Here is a 19,263-nt window from a genome sequence, read left to right as displayed (position 1 = left end):
TTCTTTTCTTTTTTTTTTTTTAACAATTTTTTGTTGGTTCTTCATCCTTTTCCTGAGCCTTCAATGTAGGTGTTCCCTATGATTCTGTCCTTGACCACCTTCTCTACACTCTTTAAGCTAAGAATAATTAGAGTGGACCTGAAGTCAGGAAGACTCATATCTGGCCTTGGACATTTTCTAGCTATGTGACCCTGGGAAAGTCCTTTAACTTCTGTCTGCCTCACTTTTCTCACTTGTAAAACAGGGATTTTAACAATACCTAATCCCCATGATTGTTATGAAGATGAAATATTTGTAAGGCACTTTGCAAACATACCTGAAACCCTTATGTAAATGATAGTTATTACCAGTATCTGCCTTAGCAATCTCATTCACTATCATACCTTTCACTTCTACCTCTATGTAGATAACTCTCAAGTCTACAGAACTCAGGTTTTAGGTTTTCTTCTGAACTCCAGAATAGTATCTCCAGCTGCCTCCTGGACTATTCTACCTAAATGTCTCATCTACACTTCAAATTCAGCCTGCCACAAATTGAGCTCATTCTTTTCTAAACCCCCCCTATTATAGGAAAACTCTTTCCTCCTGCCTCTCAGATCACTTGGAGGCCCAATACATTAGATCATGTCTGGTGGAACTTCTGCTCTGAAATCTGCTTTCTTAATTGGTGACTGTATCTCCTGGACTACAAGATTCCAGGAAAGCCCCAGTGATTCACTTCCAGTTCTGTAAGGAAGAACCATGATTAAATCTGCTCTGCCGTTGTTCTGTTTGGTGCATGTCAATCTATTCTCCAGAGTCCTCACTCACCCATCCTCTTAACTTTCTGGACCAAAGTGTCCAAGCCTGGCTACCACCCTCTTATGTATGTAGTTACTTCTGTTGGAATGTAAACTCCTTGAGGACTGTTATTGCTTTTGTATTTGTACCCTTAGGGCTTACCAAAATGCTTGGCACTTTAACAAAAGCCTTAACAAATTTTTCTTTCATTCAATTCATTCATTCTTTTGATTTCTCCGTGGTACCACCATTCATTCAGTTTCCCATTTTTTGGGGGGGGTGAGGCAATGGGGTTAAGTCACACAGCTAGTAAGTGTCAAGTGTCTGAGGTCACATTTGAACTCAGGTCCCCCTGACTCCAAGGCGGGAGCTCTATCCACTGCGCCACCTGGCTGCCCCTTTAGTTTCCCATTTTCAAAATCTCTCAAAACAAGAGAGGACTCTTTTCTCCTTTTAATTCTCAAATCCAATTAGTTAGATAGGCAGCATGGTAGAGTCAATAAAGAGCCCATCCAGGAAAACTTAAATTCAAGCCTAGCCTCTGACACAAAGTGGCTGTGTGGTCCTGCAGTTATTTAACCTATCAGTTCCCCAGGCAGCTGTCTGAGACTACATATTAGTTGCAGAACAATTCCCAGATCTGCACTGGTAAAGGCAGATTCCTAACTGGCTAAATTCCCTATCCCAATGAAATCCCAAGTCTTGACTGCCTCATTCCCTCCAAATCTAATTATTATCCATTCTTGTTGATTCCATCTGCACATTTCTTAGACTTATTCTCTTTTCTTTATTTCTTTTACCATTGTTCTAGTACTGGCCCTCATTGCCACCCTCCAGGACTATTTACTGAAGTAGCTTCTACACTTTCCTCCTTCCATACCATTTCCAGAATAGCAAAGTTTATACAGAAATCTGGTTGTCACCTTTCTACCCAAATATGTTCAGTGGCTACATATTGCCTCCCAAGTTCAAACTACTCCACAACTTGGTGTCACCATGCCTTTCTAGCCTTATCTCATATTAATTTCATCCATGTACTCTATGTTCCCGCCATCTCGGATGACTTTGTTTTGTAAACACACATTATGCTCTCTCCTTGTTCTTTATGCCTGGCATGCCCTGCCTTCTCTTCATTTAATTCTTACCTATCCCCCAAAATCTGATTCTAATGTCACCTCTTCCAAGACCTTCCTTGATCAACCTCTCTGATTCCCCAGAAGACTTTACATGACATTTTGTAGTTCTCTAATTTACTTATCGTGTAATTAACATTACAGTTATCTGTTTGGAGTCTTAACTCCCCTAGTAGACCTAATTTTGTCTTCCCCTGTGCCTAATAAATATTTCTTGAATAAGACAGATACAGTGCTAGACTTGGATTCAGGAAGAACTAAGTCCTACTTTCACTTCAAATAATTACTAGCTGGGCAAGTCACAACTTTGTGAGCCTTAGTTTCCCTATCTACTGTATAGTGGGAATAACAGTACTTACCTCACAAGATTCTTGTGAGGCCAAAATGAGATAATGTATATTTTGCAAAAGGACTTTGCAAACTTTAAAGCATTAGGTACATGTGTGCTATTACTACTGAGTGAACAAATTACACTGCGTGTAAAGGCGGTGGGTTGGGAAATGCACACGCTAGCTTAGGGTTGTCTTGGGGAGGATAGGCTTGGTCCTCCAAAATCTTCTCACTTCCAAGACCTCGTGGATGCCCTCATACATTTCTGCTGCTTGGTCATATATTCAAGAACATATGTGCTTGGCACCCTGCAAACCCTTGTTTGTGGACATGGTTTGTGCTTCACATCTGTCCCCTGAGTCTGATTGAAGTGTTTGAGTGACTGGGGTGGAGGAGGATTCAGGGGGACTTTTTTTTTCAGTTAGAAGCAGCACTTGAGTGTGTCGTGGGGCGGTATGTACTGAAAGGCAGTGGGGCTTCTTGGGGTGAGAGGCTTCTTCCTGTTCCCTTTCTCGATTCCTTCGTGACCCTAGGCGGGGTGGCGGTGAGTATTCCCGGGAGAGCCCATGGGTTTATGGCAGGAAAAGAGGCTGCTAATTCTAGACACTGTTTGGAAGGATCTATGGCGGTAGGGGCAGAGGAGACTGGGGAAACAGAGATGAAAAGATCAGGGAACTGGCCCCCAACACCGCATCCTGGGATCTTCCCATCCCCACGCCTCAGTGAGGCGGGGCTAGTAGATTGTCCTAGGCAACGCACATGGTAACAGCCTAGGAAGTCGTGGGTAATTGAAACGTGCAGGATTTAGCAGGTAGGAAGAACTTTCCCAGAAACCCCCGCAGCAAAGGCTGAGTTGCCATGCCATCCGATGTGTTCTTCCTTCTGATTGGCCGAAGGAACGACGGCGCTGGCTCCCTCCGCCAACCCAATCTAAGAATGCAACAAGGCGGGGCCTGAAAGCGACATATTTTTCCTGCTCCCTCCCACCTCCGGTTCTAGGTTCCCTTCTGTGACGCAATGGTGCATTCCCAACCAATCGTAATGTGGTGACTAAGGAGGGCGGGACTACTCCCTCCCTTTCTTGCTCCTTCACTAGCTATTCTACCCTCTTCTTTCCCCCTCCCCAGCCCGTTCCTTCCCCCCCACCCCCATATCTTCCCCATCTCTTCCCCTTCTCCCTTAGTCCTCATTTCTCTCGCCCTTATCCCGCCCCCACCCTCAAAGTTCTATCCATGATAGGTTTCAAACGACACCTTGGCCAATGAGCATCGGGGCCACCGTCGAGTGGCGGCCATAACGGCCAATGCAAACGCAGCGAGAAAGAAGCGTTCGCGGCGCGCTTATGACGACAACCGGCGTGTGACGCAGTCGGACCCCGCGCGCAGAGCGGCCCGGGCGGCGGCGGGGGCGGCGGCGGCGGTTTCGTGGCGGCCGCGCGCGTTCCGAGCGGCGGCGGGAGGAGGACGATTTTTAGTCCCTTCGTACGGGGGACTCAGTCCTTCGGTAAGGGAGCGGCGACGGTGGCCCGCCAGGTGCGTGGCTCCGAGACGAGAATGGGACTGGGGCCGAGCTGAGCTCAGGGCCGCCCCTTCCTTGAGAGACGAGGCCGCGCGCTCTCCTCGGTCCGAACTACGGGGGCGGGGCCCACGACCCTCTGTCCTCGCGACCCAGCTTCTCGGCATGGGGGAGGAGCTGTGGCAGCTTCGCGGTAGAGGTTTGGGTGGATGGCCCGGCGCCCAGGAGTATCCTGGTTTCAGGACCTGGACGTAGGGTTCAGGAGTCCAAGGTTTAAGGTGTGGAATCTAAAGGCCAGAAAGAGAGAAAGAGCTCTTACTGGGTTTGTTGGGGGTGAGATTGGGCATCTTTTATGCCACGGATCTCTTGGGTTGGGGGAATAATCTTCGGTACCAGGGGTTTTCTGGGTAAAGATTTTAGGGTGGGATTGGGGATTAGGGACCTCAGGGGAATAGAGGGCAGTGAGGGGAAAGTAGGCTGGAGTAAGGCTTCTTCTGGGTTTTCCTCCTTTTATTTTACAAATATTGCCTTGGTACCTGCCATGTCTGGTTTCATGCCCAGTCCTGAAAGGGGATTTAAAGAGTTGAAGAACTAGGACCCTAAATCCTGTAGTGGACAGTCTGAGGTGCTTCTTAATTTCTTTTTGAGGAAAAACGAGGTTGCGATGCTGCCTCACGTGGGAAGTTAACATCCGAAATTTATAAGAGGTTCTCTCTTTTCTCGGAGATACTTGATTTTTATTTTTTTAACATTAGAGGGACCAGAATTTAAGAGTACTTAGAAGTACCAAGCTGTGTCAGTTAACTCAGTACATCTTTTTTTCTAACTAGGAAGCAAACATAATTGAGATGGTAGGATGAAAATGTTAATTCCAAAGTAAAATTATAATGTGGTTGGGGCGAAATCAGTTGACTGAGTTGGTCCTTCTGGTGTTCATGGCTTTGGAGTACTTATTAAGTACCTTTCCGTTATCCTGATTTCCTGTTTTCTGCCTTTGATTTAAAGGCGAGATGGCCTGTCACTACAAACACAATTAAAAGCTAGGGGAGGAACCTTAGATTGTTAAAGGTGAAGGGGAAATTATCAAGTCCAAACTCTTCATTTTGCCACTTGGGGAGATGAGGGCCCAGATTAGTGGCAGTGTCAGAGCCAAGTCTAGAACTGAGATGATATGCTTCCCAGTCCGGAATACTTTACTGCTATGCTGCGTTTATCCTGATGGGACTTCCCAATCTGCCCTTATTGAGGTTTTGCTTCTGTTGTTACAGCAGTATGTGGCCACTTTTAGTAGACAGAAATAAGCATTCTTCAGGTGTTGAAGATCCCAGGGAGACATTTCAATTTAGCATGAATGAATGAATGTGTCTGTTAAGAGCTTATTATGTGCCAAACCTTGTAGTATATGTCTAGTATGTCAGTAAGTGTTTTCCCTAGGTCTAGTTGTAATCCACATTTAGTTTTAAAACCAGGTCCTAGAACTGCATTTCAGATAGATGACCATTTAATGAAGAACAATGAGATGCATGGGGATGGGGGGAAGGGTCAATAAAACTGTAAATAATCACCTTTAAGAATTTGCTTGATGAAGTGGGAAAAGTTCTAGTTTGGTATTCTGGGAAGCTGGCTTATCTTCTGTGTAATTTTTGGATAATTTACTTCCCCTCTTCAGGTCTCCTTTTCCATCTCAGTAAAACAGGGAAATTGTATTATATTATCTTTAAGCTCCTTTTCCCATTTTGACACACTATTATTCGAGGTTTGATATGTAAAACCACTATGGCTAATTGGGCAAAATAGAAGCATAGTTTTTTTTAGAGACAACTAAGTGATTAAATGCCAACTGGGAATAGAAAACAGGAAATAAATGTGAAATTTAGAAAACAGATATTATAATTTTGTATTTAGTCCACTCTGGGAGACAGACTGAGGAATATTGGCTCTTCTTTGCTACAGGATTCATAGTACTACACTGTACATGATTTAGACATGAAGGGTGATACCATAAGCAGATTAGGAGAGCAAGGAATAATTCACCATCAGATGTATGGAGAAGGGAAGAATTTATGACCAATAAGAGAACATTGAGATGTACAATGAATAATTTTGATTATATTAAATTAAAAAGTTTTTACACAAACAAAACCAATGCATAGTACTATAATATGGTAGTTTCCTGACTACCTGTGAGAGTTTGAGTTTTCTTTGTAGGAAGAAGCTAACTTTAGGAGAGAAAGAAGGAGCAGTAGACTTGCAGTGTGGACAGTCTTTCATTGAATCTCAAGGGAACTTTCATGGGACTACTGAATAACTTTGCTCATGTTGGTTGTTTAGTCTGATTGTTTACATTTATTTACGTATTTATTGGTGTGTCTTTGTGGGTATGTAAGGGATTATTTATTGAATTAAGATACTAGGCTTTTCAAAGCCAAAAAACCCTGAAAAGAGGACAATATGTTGCTTCTCTTAATTTAATTTTTTAAATTTTAATAGAACCTAAGCAGTTGGATAATTATTCCTTTGGGCTTTTCATTTGAGATTGTATAAAGTTGAATTAAAGTTCATTCTGGCATTGTCATTTTGCTTATGTTTAGATGACAAAGCAGAAGTGGAAACTGTATTTGGGAAGTAGAAGAGAACTGGTAAAGGCTAAATGTCAGTTAAAAAGTGGACATTCTATCTGTGCTGTGGAATGTAAATAAACTACTTTTGTATATGGCAGAGTTAATGCTAACACTACTGACTGCCAAAATGATTGTGGAACACACACACACACACACACACTGTAAAATAGTTCTTACTTGTGACTGTCAACTTCTCATGGGATGACATTGTACCAAGTGATGTCTTAGAGAGAACCTGGCACATCATTAGAACACCCAACTCCTAGGGTGGTTAGGGAGGGTTTTGTGAAGACCCACCTCTGTGGATATCTTGAAGGATTAGTATAAGAATGCAAAGGGGATCCATTTTATTTTCTTTAAAATTTAAAGTTTAAATCTAAAGGGACAAGAAGATAAATAATATTTTCTATAATAAATAAAAGAATATACGTGCTAGCAGTTGCTCCATGTACTCTATGATCTGTCCACATTGGCCTTTTTGCTGCTGCTTGCCCGTGACATTCCATTTCCCCAGAATGCCTTTTCTGATCTCTCTCTCTGCTAATGCCATCCTTCTGAGATTGCCTTCCATCTACTCTTCTAGGAAGGGGAATTAGCATTTCTACAGCACCAACTGTGTGCCAGGCACTGTGCTGGATGTTGATTTGATTTTCATTCACAACAATTCTGGGAAGTAGGTACCATCATTATCCCCATTTTACAGTTGAGGAAATGGACAAACAGAGGTTGTGAGTTACCCAGGGTCATATAGCTAATAAGGATCTGAGGCTGAGTTTGTTTTGTTTTGTTTTTGCAACTGGGGTTAAGTGACTTGCCCAGGTCACACAACTAGTAAATATCAAGTGTCTGGTCTGAGACCGGATTTGCACTCAGGTCCTCCTGACTCCAGGGCCGGTAGCTGCCCTTGGAGGCTGAATTTGAACTCTGGTCTTGTTTCCATGTCCAGCAGTCTATCTGTTATACTGCCAGCTCACTCTAGTATAGAGTTGTATGGACACAGTTGTTTGCATGTTGTCTCCCCCTTTAGATTGTGATTTCCCTGAGGTCAGAGCCTGTGTTTTTGTCTCTTTGCTTCTCTGGAGCTTAGCTCAGTGCCTGGCACATAGTAATTGCTTAATGTTTGTTGATTATCACCAGTCATGCCTTACCAAACCACACTAGATTACTGGGATCACCTGCCTCTTGAGGCTGAATTTGAACCCAGGTCCTCCTGACTCCGGGGCCTGTGCTCTGTCCACTGTGCCACCTAGCTGACCCCCTGCCTCCTTCACTTCTAACCATGTGCTGCTGAAGGGAACTGGAGAAAGTCACAAAACTGCTCAACTGGGTCTACTGTATATCTGTTATCCAATCTCAACTGGGCCTTCACTGTAGCAAGGCCACCCTCTACTCCTTCCTAATTGATCCTCTATTCCACTGAACATTGATAATTTGAAAATTATACATACGTGTGTGTATATATATATATATATATTTTTTTTTTTTTGCAAAAATTACCTCAATTCCCTTCCTCTCAATTGAGAACAAAAGAAAACAAAAACTGCTGTTACAAGCATGCAAAAAAATTTTTGCATTGACCATGTCCAAAAAATTTGTTTCATTCTGCGTCCTGTACCTCACAGGAGATATGACAGCATTTTCATCATTAGTCTTGAGAAGTATGGATGGTCATTATATGGATCCTGTGCCCTAATTCTTCCAAAATTGATCATTTTTACCATATTGTTGTCACTGTAGTAATTGATCTTTTGGTTCTCTTCACTTCACTCTGCATCAGTTCATATAAATCTTCCCGGATTTCTCTGAAACCATCCTTTTCATAATTCAGCACAGTTATATTTATTCCATCACATAACTTATTCAGCCATTCACCAATTTATGAGCACCCTCTTAGATTCCCATTTTGTCTTACCTCAAAAAGGTATAAATATTTTTGTACATCTCTAGTTGAATTTATTTTGCTTAGAAACAATCCCTCCCTTAATCTACATGCCCTTTTAATTTACTGATCTTCCATCTCTTTCTTTCCTACTTAGGTACCAAATGTAGTTCTGACCTCAAGTGTGTGGATATTCTTCCTTCCTAAGGCAGCTAGGTGGTGCAGGGCATTGAGCACTAGGGATGAAGTCAGGAAGATTTAAGTTCAAATTGTGGCCTTGGTCACATCTGTCTGCCTCAGTTTCTGTAACTGTAAAATGGGGACAATAATAGCACCTACCTCTCAGGGTTGTTTTGAAGATAAAATACAATATTTGTCTGGCAGATAGCAGTCACTTAATCAATCCTTCTTTCCTTCCTCCTTCCTTTGACCAGAAAAGAGTGAAGTTCCAGGGTCAGCCACTCTCTTCTCCCTCCCCTCCACACCTAATTATGTGGGATAATTTTTCTTAAACACTTCCCCCCCCCATGTATTCTTCTCTTTTTTTTCCCGTTTTTGAGATCATCAAGACATAACAAAAACCACTCCCAGGCCTTGTCTAATTGGACTCCGTCTGTGATCCCAGATGATGGTAAGGATAGAGGGGACATCTCTCCATATTTGAATGTAAGCAGTTTTATCTTTGTTTAGTCCCTTATGATCATTTATTTGTGTTTACCTTTTTATATTTCTCTTAACTCCTGCATTGGAACTTTCTGGTTTTTGTGAAACTATTCTTTTCATCAAGAATGCTTCGAAGTTCTCTGTTTTCATTGAAGGTTCATTCCTGCCCCCACCCCACCCCTACCCCCCACCTCACAAAAAAAAGGGTTAAGCTCAGTTTTTCGGGTAAGTTGTTTTCAAATATTCTTTGCCATCTGTAGTATCATATCAGAGGTCTCTGCTCCTTTACATGTGGATTCTAAAAAATGTGTGAACCTGATTGTATCTACTCAGTACTTGAATTCTTTCTTTAATCTGAAATCTTTGGATTTTGGCTATGATATTCCTAGGAGTTTTCATTTAGGAGTTTCTTTTGGAGGTGGCTAGCAGGTATTTTCTATTTCTCTTTTGCCCTTTGGTTCTAAGAGATCGGGGCAGTTTTGTTTTTATTTTAAGATTTTTTGAAATCCGATGACATCTAGGCTCTTTCCCTTATCCCCACCCCATGGCTTTAAGGTGGTCCATTGATTCTTAAATTTTTTCTCTTCCATCCATTTCCCAGGTCAGTTATTCTTGCTGTGAAATACCTTACATTTTCTTCTATATTTTTAGTCTTGACTTTTTTTTTATTAATTTATTTTGATTTGTCAACAGTCATTTCCATAAGCTTTTGAGTTTTAAATTTTTCTCCACCTCCTTCCCCAAGATGGCTCGAAATCTGATATAGGCTATATATATATATACATTCCTATACATATTTCCACATTAGTCATGTTGTAAGGAAGAATTAGAACCAATAGAAGATACCACAAGAAAGAGGAAACAAATCAAAACAGAAAGAAAAAAAAGAGCAAATAGTATGCTTCGATCTGTATTCAAACTCCATAGTTCTTTCTTTGGATGTGGATAGCATTTTCCATCATGAGACGTTTGGAGATGTCTTAGATCCTTGCATTGTTGAGAAGGTCTAAGTCTATTAATGTTAGTCATTGCACATTATGGCTGTTAACTGTGTACAACATTCTCCTGGTTCTGCTCACTTTGCTGAGTGTCTGATAAAGTTCTTGAGAAAACTGTCTGCACTCAATACCTCTGCTTCCTTTCTTCTCTGGCTCCAGTCTCATGACAACTGAACCTACTCTCTTCAGAGTTACCAGAGATCTCCTAATTGACAGATCTAATGACCTTTCTTCTGTCCTCATCCTTCTTGACCACTTTACTGCATTCAACTCTTTTGATTAATTTATCTTCCTAGATATTCTTTCTTCTCTGGGTTTTTGTAACACTGCTCTATTGGTTCTCCTCTAGTTGTCTGTCTGATCCTCCTCAGTCCCCACTGCTGCATTTTTGCCCATAATCACTCCTCCCCCTATATTACAGATATTCTCTTAGGTTCTGTCATGGGCCCTCTTATTTCTGTATATTCTTACTTGGTGATTTCATCAGTTCCCATTGGTTCAGTTATCATCTCTAAACAGATGATGCCTAGCTCCAGACTTATAATATGATGATGATGATAGCAAGCATTTAAGTAGTCCCTTTTCTTCTTCTTTTTTTTTTTAACATTTTTATTTAAAAGTTTTGAGTTCCAAATTCTATCCCTCCCCTCCCCTCTCCCTGAGGCAGTAAGCAGTCAGATATAGGTTATACATGTGCAATTATGTAAAATATTAAATAGTGCTTAAAGGTTTGCAAAGCACTTTACATATGTTAGATATGTATATCCATCTCAAGCACCTGTCTCACATCATAAACCACCTATTGGATATTTTTAATTGGATGGCTCAGACACAATTCACTTTGCTTCTAGCCATACTTAGCCTTCTTCTGCATTTCTTTGTTAGTACTGAGGGTACCCCTATCATTCAGTAATCCAGGTTTGTAACCTCACTGTGATCCTAGACTCTTCTTATTGTTCTATCACTTATCCCAAATGTCCCAGACAGCTGCCAGACAGCTTGTCATTTTTATTTCCACAATAACCCTCCTCTATGTATCGTTGTCTCCACTTGCATAGCCTTTATCTTAGTTCAGGCTCATCATTACCTCCTTCCAGGACTAATGCTTGCCCCTTCAATCTGTGCTCTACACATTTGTCAAAATGCCTTTCCTAAAGCATAGGTTGATCATATCTCCTTACTCAATAAACCTCACTTGGCTCCTTGAGATCAAATGTAAATTTTGGTGTTTCAAGTTCTTCACAGCTGGATCCCTTCCTATCTTTCTTGCCTTCTTAAACTTTTCCACCCTCACTCACTCTGTGGTCCAACCATACTGGCTTACTTTCTGTTCCTCATACTCTCATCTCCCCAATCCAATCATTTTCAATGCCCCTAACCTTGGAAAAGAGTTCTCCTTTCTCCCCTTCAACTCTTAGAGTACTGGCTTCCTTCCAGACTCGAGTCAGATGCCACCTTCTGCAGGAGAGCTTTCCCAGTTTCCCTTAGCTGCTCCTGTCTTTTTAAGGCTGCTTTTTCTAATCTTTAGTACCTATTTATGTACGTGTTTTATCCCCCATTTGAATGTAAGGTTCTTGAGGGCAGGGACTATTCATTTTTTTCTTTCTATACTCAGTGCTTTACACACTTCCTGGCAACTAGGGTGGATGGAAAATGAAATGACTGATGAAACAAAAATTCGAGCTTCTGAGCATTTTGATTTATTAAGCAATATTAATGCCTGTTGCCTAACAAATTGCTAAATTGCCCAACAAATTGGGACCAGTAGCCTTCCTCAGCTTTGGCACTGGAGATATGGTGGGGGGGACAGATTTTTATACATGAAGAACAGTCTAATAAGACCAGTTAATTAAAGAGAACAATTAACCAGGATAATGGCCTAAGAGTTGGAAGTACTTCATGTACATATAGCCATTGACAGGTACACATATACTCTGGTCTCAGCTTTGCCTATTTTATATGTTCCAATAATGAACCACCTCTTTGGTAAAATATGCCTGTTATGTACACACAAGATCCTCCTCACAAATACAACATAAGAGAGAAGTTCCATTGTATGGTTGGTAGGTAAAGAGAGGTATTGGTAAGGGAAGAGGTGAGCAGGCAGCAAAGCGGCCAAAGGATGTAGGCCCTTGTTTGGCAGGGCAGCTTGATGTCGTTGTGGGAAGTATGAGTAAATAAGCAGTACCTCTATTAGGAAAGGGAAGATATAATAATGGTAATAATAAAAGGAGGATATAGTGTAAAAACCTTTCAGTGTACATCTTGAAGACTGAGAAGAAATTAAAATTTTTAAAAGTATTTTGAAAACTTGCTTAAAGCTTCCATTAGCTATTGAAACTTGATGCCTATGGAGGAAAATTCTTTTATGACTTAAATATGGGTTAAATAATTTTTGTGGTGTATTATAGTAACCAGAAATTTCCCTGATCTCTATAATTCTCTTCACTGGATGCGTTCATATATATACGTAATTGTAATCTGATGAACTATTTTTTAAAAAATCTTTGGTGGTATAGATTTTTAATGTTCCTTGTAGTTTTTTGTTTTCCATTTTGGAATGTATATTTGCAAATAATCTAGAGTATATAATTCCAAATAGTGGGGCCAGATTTAGCAGTCACTTCAGTGGTTACCATTTCATTCACTTGGAGAGAGCACACAGTAGATAACATGGAATTGAAAAGGGAAAATTGCCCTTGAGTACAATATAAGTGTTTTTAAAAATCTGGTAAATGCAAAATGCTCGTGAAGGAAGAACTCACACAGCACCTCCATTACACACGTGATAGATTTGATGATTACATAACCAAATACAGTAATAGGGATTTAAGTAGCCCTAATAATGGGGCTGTGGAAAGAGTTACCTTGGCAACCAGTATAAGACAGAATGAGGGAAGGAAACCCTGAGCAGGGTTTAAAATGAGCAACTAACATGGTCCCACAGAAGAGGGAAAGGAGTAGGTGTTCCAAGCAGAAGGAATGACATATATAGTGGCTTAATGGCAGGGAAAAAATGTATAAACAGTATGCTTAGTGTTAGGTTATTGAGATTTAGACAAATCCATGTTTGCTTGTTTACCCTTTCCCTTCAATAAAAAAAAACCCCTATGTGTTAATGGCATTCTGTCAATGAATCGATATTTATTTGGTGTCTAATATGTTCTGGGTGCTTTGTTCAGTGTTTGGAGTTCAGTGTCTTACTCATTCCCTCCTATTTCTGTGCTTTTTCAAGTTTCCTTCCCTCCCCTCTCTGTAGATCCAAATAGCATGCATTCATCCAGATCTAGCTTAGGTTCTAAGTCTTCCATTAAGTGCCTCTCAGATTTCCTTATTTGTCTTGATCTCTCCCCATGTTGACCTACGTGGTTGCACGTTTTGATAGTCTTTCCTTAATTTTTGATTTTTCATATGTGTCTTATTCTTTAAGTTGCAAATTCCTGGACTATAGGAGTATGGATCCTGGGATTTCAAACTTGAAGAAACTTTACTGCTGTCCAACTCAAACCATGTCTTCCTTTACAGTCATAGACTCAAAGAATTGGAAATCAGATTCCTTCTATTCACCTGCCTGTCAACTAAGCAATGGAGTCTCTTTTCTGTGATAGTCCTTTAAGAAAGAGTGTGTGTGTGTGTGTGTGTGTGTGTAAATGCACAATTGTGTACTTTGTATAGGTGATTTCCTTATTAGGTCTACTAGGGCTATATGTGACTGAGGGCAGAAATGGATAGACTTAAGCTATATGACAGAAGAATAGGCATATTAAATGAAAGGGAATCAGGCAGGAAAGGATAAATCATGTGAGAAGTAAACATATATATACATACAAACACACATTTTTTTAAAATTACTCTAATTTCACCCTGTATTTCTTCTTCCTCCTCCTAGAGAGCCATCCCTAAGAATTTTTTAAAAAATTTTGTTAATATACTTTGATTTATCAACAATCACTTCCATATGCTTTTGAGTTGAAAATTTTTCTCCCCCTTCCTCCCCCCACCCTCCCCAAGACAGCGCACAATCTGATATAAGCTTTACATTTAGATACCCATTAAACATTTTCACATTAGTGAAGTTGTCCCTCCCCTAGACGGCACACAATCTGATATAAGCTTTACATTTAGATACCCATTAAACATATTTTCACATTAGTGAAGTTGTAAGTAAAAATTAAAACCAATAGGAGGAACCATCAGAAAGATGAAACAAAACTCAACAGAAGGTAAAAATAAGTGAGAGCGATTCGACTTCCATAGTTCTTTCTTTGGATGTGGACAGCATTTTCTATCCTGAGGCCTCTGGAGATGTCTTAGATCCTCATAATGCTGAGAAGGGTTCAGTTTAACAGTCTTAGTCATTGTATAACGTGGCTGTTATTGTGTACAAAGTCCTCTTGGTTCTGCTCACTTCACTCAGCATCAGACCATGTAAATCTTTCCAGGTTTTTCTGAAGTCAGCCTGTTCATCATGTCTTATAGCACAGTAGTATTCCATTACATTCATATACCACAACTTGCTCAGCCATTCCCCAATTGATGGGCATCCTCTCAATTTCCAATTCTTTGCCACCACAAAAAGAGCTGCTATGAATATTTTTGTACATGTGGGTCCTTTTCCCATTTGTTTGATCTCTTTAGGATATAGCCCTAGAAGTGCTATTGCTGGATCAAAGGGTATGCACATTTTTGTGGCCCTTTGGGCATAGTTCCAAATTGTTCTCCAAAATGGTTGGATCATTTCACAACTCCACCAACAATGTATTAGTGTTCCAATTTTCCCACATCTTCTCCACCATTTATCATTTTCTTGTTTTGTCATGTTGGCCAATCTGATAGGTGTGATGTGGTACCTCAGAGTTGTTTTGATTTGCATTTCTCTAATCAATAACGATTTAGAGCATTTTTTCATATGACAATAGATGGCTTTAATTTCTTCATCTGAGAACTGTCTGTTTATATCCTTTTTGACCATTTATCAATTGGGGAATGGCTTGTGTTCTTATAAATTTGTCTTAGTTCTCTATCCTAAGAATTTTTTAATAGATTCTTGGTGTGTAGGTCAGCAAGAATTTGGATAGCAACTTTCCACATCCCACAGAAAATTCTGAAATTGAAAGTAGATGCTAGGCTTCCTTTCCTTGGATGCATGTAGATTTAAATTGGTATAGAGAACCTTGGGGTCCAGTTACAGTCAGCTAAGAAGGGGGTGCGAGGCTGAGGATTAGGTGGGTTAAAAGTAATCATCCTAGATAACACAATTGTATAGTACTTTAAGATTTACAAGGCCCTCCTTACAATGATCCTGTGAAGTTGATAGTGCAAATAGAATTTACCATTTAACTTATGAGGAAATAGGTACAGGACTCATCTGTGATTAAACATTTAGCAAAGGCAAGTAAGAACTTGAACTTAAGTCTCCTGGTTCCATAACTGGTGCCCCTTCTATTATTCTTTATGGCCATTTTTAAATGGCCCTCCTTGCAGTCCATGCTCCTGTCAAACTGGGCTGCTATTCTCTGTGGGGGACATTCCGGTTCTTCCAAGCTGCCTTTGCACAGGCTGCCCCCGATGTCTGCATTGCCCTTTCTCTTCACTTCTACCTCTTAGAATCCTATAGTTCCCATCAAGGCCTACCTCCTTAAGTATCATCTCCTTCAAAAGGCTTTCCCCAAGTTGTTGGTGTTTTCCTAATCACTGTCTTTTTTTCTTTTATATACATATATATGTATGTATATATAAAATCTTTATATTTGCTTATTGGTGAACATGTTGCATTCCCCTGCAAGAAAAGCTCCTCAAGGACGGGAATTGTTTCGTTTTTGTGTCATATCCTTATTGTCTGTTATAAGCCCCATTACTGTGCCTGGCCAGTGTAGTAGATGTTAATAAATGCTTGTTTGCTAATTGGGAATATATCCTGAGAGAGTAGATATTTTTCCTATATTATTATTTTTAAAGGTAGTTGAGTATTATAAAAATTTAAGACATACCCAGTATCACGAGAGAAAAATTTGGGTTATTCTAAGACTTTAGCATAAAATTATCTTTCTGTAAAGCTACTTGGAATCCCTGTGTTCTTGGGTTGAAAGGTTGAAAAAGTGGAGCCAACTGGGTTTATGCGTGGCGTGGAGGTTGTAAGGAAAATGTTTTACAGATCTTAAAGTGACTGTATGTACAGCTTTAAACTGCTGCAGAAATGGGGTGGAGGTTGTTTTATTAAGAATATTTCCAGGCCCAAGAAGAGTGTCTTCGACTATGGAGAGGTGGGCTTCTTTATAGGGATCTTTAGGATGGAGTTAATCTCTGCAGAAGTTTTTGGTCTTGTGGATTTGGACTGGATTAACTTGATTATATGCATAGAATGTTAGAACTAGGAGGGACTTTTAAATTCAGCTTAGAAAATGTTACCAGAAATGATTAATTTCCTATTAATAAAGATTTTAAATTGAATGTCAACATTAGGCGCTAGACTGTTGTTCAGTTGATAGAGCTTGAGGCTAATGAGGTTCCTCTTATTGCTCTACTCCCTGTCAGGTCCACAAAGCTCTATTCCATATTCATTGACTCATAATTGTAGCAAATTGACACTATTCTTATTGTTATTATTAACAATTCAACATTTATATGCCATTTTAAGGTTTGCAAGGAGTTGTGTGAGAATGCGTAGCTTAGGGCAGACCTATAGTTTATTGGAAACCTGCCTCAGTTTATCAAACTGTAGTGGTATGTTTATAGATTAAGCAATATTTTAGGTATGGAAAGTGGGCTGAGATCAGTCAGAATTTAGTAGGTCTATTGCAGGGTGACAGTAAAGACTTTTGCCAAATACATCTAAGACTCTCTGAGAAAGGGGAATTAGAAACTAATTGGTGTAGTGAAGGATATATAACTTACCTGGTTGACATTTGGTAAAATGTAAAGGCAATAAAATTTAGAGCAAATATCAGCCTTAACTAACATTCAGTGTTGAAAGATAAGTGGAGTAACAAGCTCAAGAAAGATTAGGGATCTTCCAGAAATAGTATGTCTACATTGACTGTAGATGAGTAAAAATAGATCATTAATCCTTAGATACTGGAGGGCATGATCTAATGTTTTTATTCCTTTGAAAACTTCCATTTACCTGTGCAAATTTGAAGAAAGGGGCATTCATTTGAATGGGTTATTGAGGACTCTAATTCAGCAGGTGTTTGCTTCACACTGGGCCCAAGGCCCCAGGCTGGATGTGAGGGGCAAGAACTGGTAAGTGAGGCACAGTCCCTGCTTTCAAGAAGCTTATCCTTCAATAGATAAGGAAATACCTAGTGTTGGAATTCCTTCCCTGATACAGATCTTAACCCCCTCATACATTCTCACCTTTTTGTTTGTTTGGCGGAGCATTTGGGGTTAAGTGACTTGCCCAGAGTCACACAAATATCAAGTGTTATATGTCTGAGGACACATTTGAACTCAGGCCCTCCTGACTCCGTGGCAGGTGCTTTATCCACTGAGCCACCTAGCTGCCCCAGACATTGTTATTCTTTAAAAAGTAAAGGACTCCTCTTGTCCTTTTCCTGTATCAGAAGTAACAGTGTAGCATTTGTGCTCTCTTATTTCATTTTAGCTTCTTGTTTGAGCCGCTTTTTCTAGCCATAGAGGAAGGTAGGTGTACCAAACATTCCACTAGTCCTAAAGATTAGTAATGAGGGTCAGTACTAGAGGTGTTGCTAGTAGAACTAGGAAAGAGGAGGTGGGTCTTGTTGTATAGGTAGAATTCACAGGATGTACGATTCAGTTACATTTGGGAGATGAAAGTGAGGTGAATTGTGAATAGTAGTGTCACAGATAGAAATAGTAAAATCAAGAGTAGTAGCAGGGGAAAATATAAAAAAGCTTAATTTTTGTACACTCTTGAGCTTGAGGTGATGGCATAGTCAAGTAGAGGTAGCCTGATAGCAGATACAAGTGTTCTTTTTTTTTTTAAATTAGTTTATTTTGATTTATTAACAATCACTTCCATAAGCTTTTGAGTTTTAAATTTTTCTCCCCCTCTGTCCCCACCTCCCTTCCTAAGGTGGTGCACAATCTAATATAAGCTATATATGTATATACATTCCTATTAAACATATTTTCACATTAGTGATGTTGTAAGTAGGAATTAGAACTAATAGGAGGAACCACCAGCAAGAGGAAACAAAACACAACAGAAGAAAAAAAATAGCAAATAGTGTGCTTTGATCTACATTCAAACTCCATAGTTCTTTCTTTGGGTGTGGATAGCATTTTCCATCATGAGGCTTTTGGAGATAGATGTCTTACATCCTTGTATTGCTGAGAGGGATCAAGTCTATCAAAGTAAGTCATCACTCAGTATGGCTGTTACTGTGTACAAGTGTTCTCCTGGTTCCGCTGACTTCACTCAGCATCAAACCATACGAGTCTTTCCAGGTTTATCTGTTTGGTTTTTTTTTTGTTTGTTTGTTTTTGTTTTTTAGGCAATTGGGGTTAAATGACTTGTGCAGAGTCACACAGCTAGTAAGTGTCAAGTGTTTGGTCTGAGGCCTGATTTGAACTCAGGTCCTCCTGACTTCAGGGCCAGTGCTCTATCCACTGTGCCACCTAGCTGCCCCTTTTCCAGGTTTATCTGAAGTCTGCCTGTTGATCATTTCTTATAGCACAATAGTATTCCATTACTTTCATATTGTATTCACAGTTATGATAACTATCTGTGTCTTTCTCTTCATCCTTTCCTTCCCTCCCCCGTTTATGCTTTTCTTTCTCCCTTTTTTTCCCTCCTCACTAATGTTTTGCTTTTGACCACTGCCTCCCTTAGTCCCACATCCCTTCTACTAGCCCCCTCCCTTTTCTTTCCCCTTTTCCCTCATACTGCCTATAAGGCATGTTAGATTTCTGTACCTAACTGATTATGTTATTCCCTTCTTAAGCCAAATCTGATGAGAGTAAGATTCAAACAATGCTTTTCTCCCTCCCTTCTTTCCTTTGCTGGAATAGGTTTTTGTGCCTTTTCCTATGATGTAATTTACCTTTGTCTGACTCCTCCTTTCCTTTTCTCTCAGTACAATTTCTTAGATCAGATTAATTTGCTTACTTGGATCCATTTAACCCACTTGATTAAATTTTTTTCATCATTACATCAAAGTCAATTTATACCACCCCCTTTATGTATACCCCTTTAACATGGTATAATAACAATACAGTTCTCAAGAGTTACAGGTGTCATCTTCCCTTGTAGGGATGTAAAGAGTTTGCCCTTCTTAATAACATGTTGTTACTTTTTGTCCCGTTTACCTTTTTATGTCTCTCTTGAGTCTTGTATTTGAAGATCAAATTTTCTGTTGAGCTCG

At 40.0% G+C, this 19,263-nt stretch overlaps 1 protein-coding gene across 1 annotated transcript in view; it reads left to right on the top strand.

The window, feature by feature from the left end:
• The first annotated feature begins 3,430 nt into the window (after positions 1-3,430).
• The window catches only part of NUP98 (nucleoporin 98 and 96 precursor), a 104,072-nt gene continuing 88,239 nt past the window's right edge, over positions 3,431-19,263 (top strand). The window contains 1 exon segment of the mRNA XM_020967666.2: positions 3,431-3,746. The gene's annotated coding sequence lies outside the window, so the exon portion shown is untranslated.

Source organism: Phascolarctos cinereus, unplaced genomic scaffold (assembly GCF_003287225.1).
Source record: "Phascolarctos cinereus isolate Bilbo 61053 unplaced genomic scaffold, phaCin_HiC Scaffold_726;HRSCAF=1367, whole genome shotgun sequence".
Taxonomy (NCBI): Eukaryota; Metazoa; Chordata; class Mammalia; order Diprotodontia; family Phascolarctidae; genus Phascolarctos; species Phascolarctos cinereus.
This window is presented reverse-complemented; position numbering and strand designations above follow the sequence as displayed.